The sequence below is a fragment of the Tympanuchus pallidicinctus genome, unplaced genomic scaffold (genome assembly GCF_026119805.1).
Source record: "Tympanuchus pallidicinctus isolate F22 unplaced genomic scaffold, pur_lepc_1.0 scaffold3, whole genome shotgun sequence".
Classification (NCBI taxonomy): Eukaryota; Metazoa; Chordata; class Aves; order Galliformes; family Phasianidae; genus Tympanuchus; species Tympanuchus pallidicinctus.
In genome coordinates, this window is record NW_026294747.1 from 41,947,452 (window position 1) to 41,958,880 (window position 11,429).

The 11,429-nt window shown below is 34.8% G+C and overlaps 1 long non-coding RNA gene across 1 annotated transcript in view; it reads right to left on the bottom strand.

Moving 5' to 3' along the window:
• LOC128085727 (uncharacterized) overlaps positions 1 to 11,170 on the bottom strand; it is a 31,064-nt gene extending 19,894 nt beyond the window's left edge. Inside the window, exon 1 of the long non-coding RNA XR_008209065.1 lies at positions 11,115 to 11,170. This is a non-coding gene — a long non-coding RNA (uncharacterized LOC128085727). The remainder of the gene's footprint in view (positions 1 to 11,114) is intronic.
• Positions 11,171 to 11,429: the final 259 nt, after the last annotated feature.

Below are 11,429 nucleotides of genomic sequence, written 5' to 3' on the forward strand. Positions count from 1 at the left end.
TCACATACATCAGTGATTAATAACTAAAACATATGCATAATTCCAAAGAGGCTGTTGATTCTCCATACCAAGAATTGAATAAATGTAACAAATGAAAATGCACATTAAGATTTCTTTTCCAAGTCAGGCTACAGATTCCTAGGAAACTTAGGAGAATATTCCTTCTTTAGAAGTAAATCCAATATTTGTAAGAAGTTTTCAAAGTATATAAACGTATCCAAGTTGTTTTCATGACGATATTTAAGCAGGGTGTCTAACCTGATCTAACCATGCAATGATCCTGCTTGGAGGACAAGCTGGAATACACACCTCCTGAAATCCCTTCAAACCTGAACTGTTCTGTGATGTGACACCACAGTGCTCATCATCTCTGCCTTCTAGACAGCCATCACTTACACTCCACCTCATACAATAATTTTTGCAACCTGTCCTCTTGTTGCTCTAGGGTTTGATATAGACAGAAAGAGGAGTTGATGGAAAACATTGGGTTCACAGACTCTGGCAGCTGGTATGAGAAAACTGCGGGAGAGTGGCTCACTCTGGGAGTAAAGCAAGCTCTTGCACAGCGTACTGAAATGGTTTAAGAGAACTCAGAGTACAATACAAAACAATTTTGTAGACTTCATTCACTCTCACAGCCTCCCAGCCAGTTATTGAAACAGATCTATTTCAACTTCAATGTTCACAGTTGCAACGGTAGTCATTGTAGTACCTTTAATTTTCTTTGCAACACTCACGCCAAAGAAGTTCATGAAATTTATCTCTGATAAGGCTGTTAATATTTGTTTGTTGTTTAATTCAAATTCTAATCTTATTAATCTTACTAAAAGTTTAGTAAAAGTTTCTGACATGAAAAAAAGTAGTGTGGAAGGCAAACACTGAAAGAGAAAGAAGTGACTTTCTCTGAAATGTCCATTTAAAAATGCAATTTAAAAACAGTTCCTGAGCAGTATTCAGATTTTTCTTTTCAGGCCTCTTTACCTGCCTTTCTTCACAGAATATTTTGGTTATGCTTTAAAAGTACCCAGTATGTGTGAGAAAAGTTCCAGCAAAAACAGTTCAGTATTGCCTATACAATGTTAGTATCACATGAAGAATAAAATAAATTCCAAATTCTTTATTTCTAATTTCTGAAGCAAATGATGAATACCCTGTAATTAAATTCCCAAAGAGCACCATAGACAGCAAACATTGAGAGTTCATCACTTTCATTATATAGATAATGATTCCAGTCTCCTCTAGGAAAGATAATACACAGTAGAGAAAACTAAAACCATGATCAAGATCTTCTGAGGCAAGACAGGGTTTTCTCAGACTCTCATCAGTTTGACTTCCTCCATTAAAAGCTGTTGAAAATTCAGCACTGTATTCCAAATTGTAATTGAAAGAACAGGGTGTTAGTACTTTATCCTTTTACTTCAGGAGATAAAGAACATTAAAAGTGGACTCAAACTACTTCAACCAGCTACGTCCTGAATACAGGCCTGAAGATTGGGTCTGGAACATCAAGGTGCATATCCCACCTAACTGTGCAGTTCCTCACAGTAAAAGCAGTAGCAGTACTTAGAGTCTGGCCAAATTTTGAACCAGAACACAGCTGCCTTGTTAGAAGGGCTTCCACTCCATGAATTCCAAAGACAAACTGAAAGTCGCCTCTTCTAAAATATTAAGCTACCATCCGCTAACTCCAGACTCTAAGGTTTTCAGCTACCATAATAATTGCCACATTACAAGAATCTGGAGAGAATGAAAAGGTTTAGTGTTTACTTTCCAGCTGAACAGCAGCAGGAGTAGCAGAGAGAACTACACACAACAGATGTTCAGCATGTCATTAATAAAATTCTGAAAGATACTCAGGTATTACAGAGATGTAAGGTCTACAGACTTCAGCATCATACAAGGTAAGACAAAACTATTACTATATGACCTAGACAATTTTATCTTTATAATATCCTTAAGTGTTCATATATCATGAGTGAGAATTTGATCTTTTTGGTTGCTGTTACTTGGAGGATCACTCCACTTTAAATCAGGCAACAACTGTATAATGTATACAGTTGAACTTCGGTTATCCTTATTAAATAATCTACTAGCAGTCAATGAGAATTTAAATTAAAATCTTCTGCCTTTTGAATGCATAATTAGAAAACTTCATTTGAACCAATATTTTCCACGATGAAAGCTACAAAAAAAAAAAAAAAGACTATTATTTTGAGGAGATAAAAATATGAAAAAGATAAAAGCTCAGAATAAACCAGAGTCAATTTACTTTTATCCTTTTTTTCCCCTGACAGAAGACATTTCACTAGCAGTACTAGAAATGAACTGAGCTTGCCATAGTCTACAGGTGGCTTTGTTTTAGTTGTCCTTTTGATGTATTTTAGCTAGAATAAAAATTTTTTTCTAAAGTCCTTTTTGACATAATGGTCTTATAAACTGAACTCCTATGTAACTAAACAAAACACTAACAATGGTGAAAAGATCTATTTTTTTAATGCACTTCTCACATGTATAGCCTGCAACTTAACTGTATTTAAATCAACTATAATACAGAAGTAATATATCATATTTACTCTGTTATTTTCATTTCCAAATATGAAAATTTCAGTCTTTTTCCTCAGAAACCCCTTCCACAGCCTCTCTAGCCAAATTCCTCTGCCCAAGCTAGCTTTCCTGTACTGTTGTACCGCAGTCTTACACATCACTTCATATCTTCTGTGTCCATTCCTTTGATTCAATGGAATTTATCCTTAATGCAGGTTATCTGAGGATACTTTAGGCAGAAGTACAACTTCAAAATGAATGTGAGTCAGATGTAACATATCATACACATACTATATGTTATGAGTCCTGAAGATTCATATTTTTCAGTGGAAAAATGGAAAAGTTGTTCCAGCTCACAGATCTATCTAGCAGAAGGCTCACTCAGAATCATAGAATTCTAGTATAGGTAAGGTTGGAAAAAAAAAAAAAAAAAAAAAAGCACTAAGATCATCTAGTCCAACCATCAGCCCCTCACCACCATAAACTGAACCATATCACTCAATGCAACATCTATTCTTCGCTTGAAAACCTCCAGGGTGAAGGCATGCTTTGATCTAGTCAAGCAGTGTGGCCTGAAAGACCTTCAAAGGGTTTTTAAAGGTCTCAGATGATTAATTAATAAAAGCTATTGAGCAGGCAAAAGAGAACTGGAGGACATCAGCAAAAGGTAGAGAAACAGAATGATGTAAAAGAATGAAGATTTTTGACACAAATTGAGTGTACAACTTCAAGGTACATATTTTACTCATAGAGTTGCATAAAATAATATGTACTTGTATTTTTTTTTTTCCAAAGCACTGTATTTTTTTTTTTCATTTCCAAGAATAATTATGCTTCCAGCAATGCTAACGCATGAAAATTTTAACATAAAATTTCCCACTATTAAGTGAGCAAATTTGAAATGTTAGAATAAAAATAGTTCTACAAAATTACCTGAAGTGACCACTTCTGCTCCATTAATGAGGAGGGGAATGATAACCCAGTAAATCCCAAATAACTTCTGCTTGTATAGATTATGCACAGTATATGCCTCAGATATTGCAAGTATGCACAGTCATGCCTCAGTAGCATGAATGTCACAGATTATCCTGTTCAAGTGATAGATATGTTAGATCTGACATTGTCTTTCCTCAAAGCAAGGCTTAGGGAAAGGTTTGAATCCTTACTACTCTTCACTTCTCTTTTTTTTCCCTTTTGCAAATGATGCAACACTTTTGGAGTCTTTTTGTAGTATTCCAAGCCAGAGAGTGTGACTTATGTTTTTTTTCCTAGCTAATACTTCATTGGATGATAACATTTCAAACCCAAGAATTATGGATCTGGCAGGAAAAAAAATGGTTACCCTGGAGTCAGCTATTTATTTTATATTTTAGGAGATCGCAGTCCTTAGGAACTACAGTTCTGTGCTTACCCTCTCTGAAGCACATGTCTGAATGAAAACAGGATGGAATCAGTCAAACCGTAGGAAAGAAGAGCCAGATTTTCCTTTGATTTAGAACAGTTCTTAGTGATCTATATTGATTTATATAGCAGATTATGGTTTGACTTGTGCACTTCTAAAAAAAGAAAAATCAATATTTTCATTCTCTGGTTTTACTCTGTGGTGATATAGTGGTATCTGAGGATCTTTATTATAAGCATCTTGTAATTGCCTTTGAAACAATTAGTACGTAAAATAAAAATGAAAAATAAATCTACTGGTTTCTTTATTGAAGCAAAACTTCACCTGCCAAATAGCTCACAGAGACCTAGACTGTGCTTCAGGGCCTTTATATCCCTGAGGTTACAGATGGGAAGTTTACTGCTTTTAAACAGAAGTTCCATTGTGGTTTATGGTAAATCAACACCTCCATCTTATAAAACGTGTAAAAGCAGAAGGTGCTTTTTCTGAAAAAATGTTTTTCAGCACCATTCCATCTGATAATCTAAGTCATCAAGCTCACCCATTTTGCAAGTAACATTTCTGTCATGCAGCTTTTCCTTTCAACACAGCTAAAGTGTCTGTTCAAATTCTTGGACAATCAAATCAAGAAGCATCATAATATCTTGCCTTCTTAAAGACAGTCTTCCTTCTTTTAAATGCACTCATGACTCATCCACAAAGAGTTTCTCCAGATATATCATTTCTCTTTGGTCATTTTTCTACTAATCCTCTTTAATCTACAAAGACATGCCTTCTTACAGTCAATTTTTTCCTCTAACCTTTCTTGTGGCATAATAGAATTGTTCTCAGTGTGTCATACTTTTAAATGTTCACTTGTATGCACTGTTTGTTTCTCTTCCACACACTCCCTCCTAGGTCAGGCAGAATCTACCTACCTCTGCAGAAAAGGAGAGTGTTCTTCAAATCCTTCAGCATTTACTGTTCTACCTTGGATCAATGAAGAAGTTTTTTGTTTTTTTTTTTTTAATGACATGTACTTATTATCTGAATTGACTTTCTGGATTTCTTTCCTATATGATGCTAAAGACAGATTGCTCAGCTTTGTGATTTCAGGAATGTTTTTAGTATGTAATTTTCTTTCCTGATCATCCTGCAATATTAAGTTGTCCTTTAATGGAAGAATGAGTCACCAAAAAACTAAAAAATTTTACTAAAAAAAGTGACATTTAAGGTAAAGACTTCTCTACTTTTTTTTTTTGAATGTAAACAGTAACTTTGAAAATTGTATTTCTTTATATCTGTTTGTCTATGAAACAGAGAGAAAACAAAAGGAAAGAAAGAACTGAACTTCCAAACTGGCAACTGATGCTAATGTTGTAGCATACTTTGTGCTTCCACTCACCAAGGCAGATTAACACAAATTAAATTTTGCACTAGCTTTGCAAAGCTGTGACTGCTCCATTTGATTTTAGGGGATTTGATTAATTTGAGTTATTTTCTGCATGAGTAATACCAAACTAGCTGATTGCACTTTTGATTGAGTTACAGTAAATTTGTATGAGTATATGAAGCCAGTGTTATTATTCTTAATATTAAGGCTAAATAAATGTGCCCTTTCATTAGGAAATGTTTTCTATGGTCTTTCATTTGTATCATGTTATTAAATTTTTTTCTTAGAATACAGTGCTAAAGGGGAAAAAAATGGAGTTTGCTGAGCACCAGTGCTTCAATTAATTAAATTCTGTTTCTGTAAATAGCCTTAAGTGAAAGAATCAAGCTATTATGTTTTGTAGATGAATGATCAGCAAATGCTCAAACTCATCTGTCATGGTCTAGTTTTGTAAACTGACAAGAAAAATGAAGCCAGCATTTTCTGAATTCATAAAAAGTTTGAATTGCAGACTACATAAAATCCACATTTAATTACAACGGATCTAAAGCATAGACTGAATCTCTCATCTAATTGGAAGCAGGGTAAGGAGCTTATCACCTGTCCTTCACAGACATAAAGGTTAATACAAAGTGTATACATGTTTTCATGTCATCTAACCCCTAGACTGATCACGTTCTCAATTCAGTGTAGTGAATCAACATTTCTGCGGTCAGAACATTTCATGAGGGACACATTATTATTCCAAGGGTTTAAATGTTCACTCCGGCCACTCAGTTATTCTGCCAGGGTATCCTTTGCCAAATGAGACTGTCAAAATAGAACAGGCAATATGCTAGTGAAGTGAGAATTCATTCTTCCTCTTGGTCTTACTTTTCTTCAAGAGGAAGAAAAATTATTCTGTGGTATTAGATAACTATAAGTCATTGGAGTGGAGGGATTTTTGTAACAGGTGGAATTTTTTCTTGTCTACACTGCTTACAGCACTGTAGCAACATCATAACTACACTTCTATGAAGCAGCTGTGCTTATCAGCAGATGGATGAGTTCCTTACTCAGATATGATACCCATGAGCAATGTTTTTTTTTTTTTTTTAAAACAGACCCAGAGCATTCACAAAAGGAGGAACAAGTGTGAGATCTCAGAATGAGGCTGAAAGTCTGTTATGTCAACAAATCAAACAATCATACATACAGAAATAGCCACTTGTACAGCTTTTGAGGCTAGAACTGTGTTCTTCTGTTCTAATTGTACCCCTACCACCTCTAGTTCTTAAATAGATGCATGTAGTTACATCTTACCTAACAATTATATTATTTACATATACAATACAGTTAATGCAATGTATTACAGTATAATACACAAATGACACATGCAATACTTACAAGTATATGCAATATATATATATATTAAAAGACACTATTACTCAATCTCAAGAGTCTTTAAGTAGAACTTTTAAGTTAATAGACAATGGATTTTCAAACCATTCAAAACTTCAAAGAACATTTTCTAAACAGTTAAATATTTCATTAAATTTGTGCTGATGTTTTAGACATCAATGGTAAAAAAAAAAAAAAAAGTCTTTCAAGTACTTCAAGATGTATATGCATTACACTAGACTTGGGAATTTTTTATATACTTCTTTAGTTACTTCAAGGGCTGCAAAGTAGCATCTTTAGCTCAGGCAGGAAAGTGAGACACAGTTAAGAGTGGGACTAAAGCTTTTTAACCACAAGATAATAGTAACATATATTACAATGCAGGGAGTCAAAGAGAAAAATCAACATCAGTGTTAGAGAGAGAAACCACTGAATCCTGATATAAATACAAACACACCAATTTGAATCTCTTTTTCTTTACTCCTTTCAAACTTGATATGGACATTTAACACTAATTGTTCTAAAGTGCAGGAAAAATAAAGCTTTGCTTATATTCCCTCTGTATTCAGTCAACAAATTTTTCACTCCTCTCTGTAGGGTCTATGTCAAGAGGTTCAATACCATATACCTGGTCAGGCATTGTCCCAAAATAAAACCTCTTCTTTCCTAAACTTCATGGACTAAATGACTTTGAAATACACTTCTCAATCATAATGATTTTTGTCCTTGAAAAATCCTTTAGGGTCTGTTATAAGAAGCAGTATTGCCTGAAGTCCAGCTGCATCAAAAACAGCATGCCTATTCATTTAGAAGATGTAAACATTTTGAGGAAGCATGTCATTGAGAAATTACTACAGAAGAAACATTTGAGGAAGTAAACATTTGGTAACTGTATTCATTTTTAAATCTACAAAGAGCTGGCTTCGCAGAATGTTAAAGCATTCTCATCTAATAGAAAGCCTATGCTTTAAATAAAATTGAAATAGCATTCAAAGGTTATGTGCCAGATCATAAAAATTCTGAAAATCATATTTTTATAAAAAAGAAAATAATCGTGGGTAGAAGAGGTTAGTTTCTCTCTGATCTCTTGGTCTTTAATACTTAGTTGCACATATTGCAACAAGGAAAAAAAAAAAATCAAACTGCTTTGAATGAAAGGTAACAAAATAGCTACTGGCTTCAGTAATTTCAAAAAGCCCTTGAGGCTCTCCTTTATTACAGTAACATCATATTTTAACATTTTCCTTGTACATGTAGGCTGGAAGCTCACGTGTTCTGAGTGGTGGCTGAAATTCTCAGACCAGAACCTACCAATTCAGCAGCCAATACAGCAGTGTAGTGCCAAGTATCATGAAATTCAGAATAAAATCAAGGGAGCCAGAAACCTTGTTGAGATCTTCATTACTTTGCTTAATCAAATCTCCCATAATCCCCTTCTGCAGCTATAAATGCACCAGTTCTAACAGCAAAGGTGACTTATTCTGGTATTTATTCCACATTGTCTTGAAAGTGCAATCTGGTAAAGGAGGTCAATAAATGACAATTCCTGCCCTCCAATGTCTGTCTTCATATTTATGTATGTGAAGTAGAGATAACAGTAACATGCACTAATAGTTAGAGAAGATGATGGTTATGATTTTTAAATATTAATCAAATGAATAGTCCAACAAAAACCTAGCAAACTGGGAGACAAATGGAATAAGATACTGGAATAATCCACAAAATTAAATTTGAAAGCTATCAGTCTGAAAGGAGAGCATCAGTCAGCCTAGAAGAAGGAAATTTTTCTTGGTACACAGTGCTACTGAATTCTACAGGCAGAGATATCAGTTTTTGTGATAGCAACAAGTTGAGGTACTGAGTGGAAAAAAGGGAATAAAGCTCTCTTTCAATAAAAGTGAGTCCATCTTTGTCAAAGCTGATAAAGATCATTAAAAATGAGAGAGTTGGATCACAATGTACTGATGACACCACTAGAATTTGTCTTTAGAGAGAGATGTTTTCAGTAGCTATTTTTTGCCCCATCTGAAGCAGTCAGATGCAATCTGATGAAAGTTTTATTTGCTGAAAGCGATAGACAAACTACTGCAAATTAAAGTATGGCTTGAACACAATAGGTTGTGTGAAAGTTAACTGGAATCAGTGACATTAACAGTAGTGTCTTGTTATAGGATACTATACTGAAAGAATAATTTGTGCATCTAAAGAGAAAAACAAAGCTTGGAAATATTCTCTGTTGTCCACTGGATGATTTTGCTAGGTAATAAATTAACTGTTAAATTAATGTAGAATCATAAGTAGAACTACAAAATTAGGAAGAAGGCAATGTTCTAATGCTAGGATCACTTAATGGAAATGACTATGGAAACCACAGGTTGACTCAAAGTGTACCTTTTCCTTCTTTCATGCAATTCAAGCCATTTTAGGATTGTATGATTCTAGTGTTGCCATTCCTCTTTAAGAAGCTGTAACTCCACCATCAGAAGATATCAGTAAAGTTCTGGCACACTCAAATTACAAGGGCTGCTCTAAAAGTTACACCTCCTGTGCCTCCAGTATTAGAGGTGGATATCAGTGATAATGGCAATAACCAATATTCCATTAGTTTTTTGTCACTTTCTGCCAGTATCAATTCAGTTAGCTTTAGGCTCACAAGAATAATTATGCAGGCCAAGAGCTTGATGCTCACACTTATAGATACTTCCACTGAGCAGAATTTTCCACCAATGAAAATCAAGACAACATACCACAAACAAGATATAGTGATCACAGGTAGCTTAAGATAAAAAAAGATTCTGTCTTTGCTTCCATACAATATGAAGCTAATTACAGCACATGTATTCAGATTCTGATCCTGAGAATCTTTTGCTTAGATAACAGATAGACCATGGTCTCCATACTCACATAAAACAATTACAGTTTATAAGTAGCGTAATAGCTACTAATCAGAACATTCAGTCAGAAATCACAGACTACTGTAAATGTTTTCCTACACCTGATTACTGAAAGATGAGTATAATAAAGCAAAATTGAAGAGAAATAGAAGGTCCCATTACTGAGTAAAACATAGGAAAAAAGTCTATTTCAGAGTAAGACAATATTCCCACCTCCCTTTTTTCTAAAGGAAAGATAATTGCCATCCAAAATACTCCTGCATGTTCTGGAAAGCTATCCATCACATCAAAACTGCAAACAGTCCTGAACTAAAGTCTCTCTGAGAAACATTAGAAATCTTAACTCAGGAATATATGAAGAAAATAACGAAGACGAAATAATAAAAACATTATCACGTACCATCACTTTTTGTTGAAAGATACAGTAATTGGTTGCAAAAAGAACTAGATAACTTATCATACACCACTATGCCTACAAGCAAGCATTTTGGGATAAATTTCTTTTATTTTTCATATCCTTTCATGATTGCGCTACACAGGAAAGCACTAGGACAAGTTAGGTTTATTAAGATGAAGTATCCACACCCCAAGCTGAAAAAAAAAAGAAAAAAAAATATCTAGAACAAAAAGCAATGCTGACCTAAATTTACTTCCTCAGAAATGTGTTCCAATTTACACCATGGTTTTTAATATTTTGACCTACACTAGACTTATACAAAAATAACCAGAGTAAAAGAATGGAGCTATATCAACCAAGGATAAGATTCATAGAATCACAAGGTTGGAAATGACCTACAAGATCATCCAGTCCAACCATCTCCTCATCACCACTGCCACCACTAGCACTAAACCATATCATGCAGCACGTCATCCAGATGCCTCTTGAACGCTGCCAGGGATGGCAACTCCACCACCTCCCTGGGCAGCCATTCCAGTGCCTGACCACTCTCTGAGAGAAAAAGTTCTTCCTGATGTCTAATCTAAACCTCCTCTGATACAACTTGCAGCCATTATGCACGTGTATTTAAGACAGAAAATATATAATACAGTAGAACTATCAGCCAAACACTCAAGTTGTTCCTAAAGTCAGGTCTCCTGTTTGACAAGCAGCAGATACAATTGAGAAGGAGATCATGAAAATTCTTCAACACAACGCAGAATGTTTCAGTCAGAATTCAAACATATTCAGCAAAATACCAGCCCCAAGAAGCATTTTTTACAGCTGATAACTCCCTTTTTTCTTCATTTTGAACCTGTCCTAAGGCTAATAGGTTCTGAATTTGCAAACCTGAGTCATGCTTCTGGCTTTAGTGAAGCAATTAGGTAACCTGTTAGTGTTGGTTACACAGTTCTAAAAAAAAAAAAACAAAAAAACAACCAACACAGTTCTTAGGACAGAAGTATTGCACAGTCAACAAATCTAAGTTAGAAGAGAAGCGCAGTTAGGATGGTACTTCACAAATGTTAAAACTAGAAAGACTACCACAGTGTAAAAAAGACAAAAAGAAAACAAAAAACTCACCCATATCCAAGGATTTAGGCTCACAGTGAAAAACTCCAAGAAGAAGAGATTTCTGGAAAGAGATTCTACTCTACCCAACAGTCAGCCTTTAAATGGGATCTAGGAACCTGGCTCCACCCCTTCCCATCACACAAGTGATTTGCTTCACCTGTGCTCCCACAGCTGACTCATTCCTTTTCCTTAAGTATCAATCAGTGGTTCAGGTGGTGACTCAACAGTTACTGTACAGGTATATAGAGAAAAAAAATAAACTAAAAAACCCCACAAAAAATAGCATATTTACTCTCCAAGATAGCTATTTGAAAAGCAGCAGAA